The following is a 301-nucleotide window of genomic DNA, read 5'->3' on the forward strand; positions in this document are numbered from 1 at the left end:
GGTCTTGACTTTAGTCCTCATTGGATCTAAATGTATAAACCAATCATATTCAAGAATTTTACAATTGCAAAGCTGCTTTATCTGCTGAATGTAGTCAAACATATTGTCGGAGGTTTGCCATTGCTTTTCGAGAGGTGACAATCAAATAAAATTCAATGTTCTGGGTGGATTCGAATCCTGGATCTTTGACGCAGACAGCAGTCACGTTACGTTCTGTGCATTACAGTCACCAATATAATACATGTTTACATCCGAAGTTTATGTCAGAGTATTAACTTAGTAAAAGAATACACTTACTGTA

The sequence above is a fragment of the Trachymyrmex cornetzi genome, unplaced genomic scaffold (genome assembly GCF_001594075.2).
Source record: "Trachymyrmex cornetzi isolate Tcor2-1 unplaced genomic scaffold, Tcor1.1 scaffold532, whole genome shotgun sequence".
NCBI lineage: Eukaryota > Metazoa > Arthropoda > Insecta > Hymenoptera > Formicidae > Trachymyrmex > Trachymyrmex cornetzi.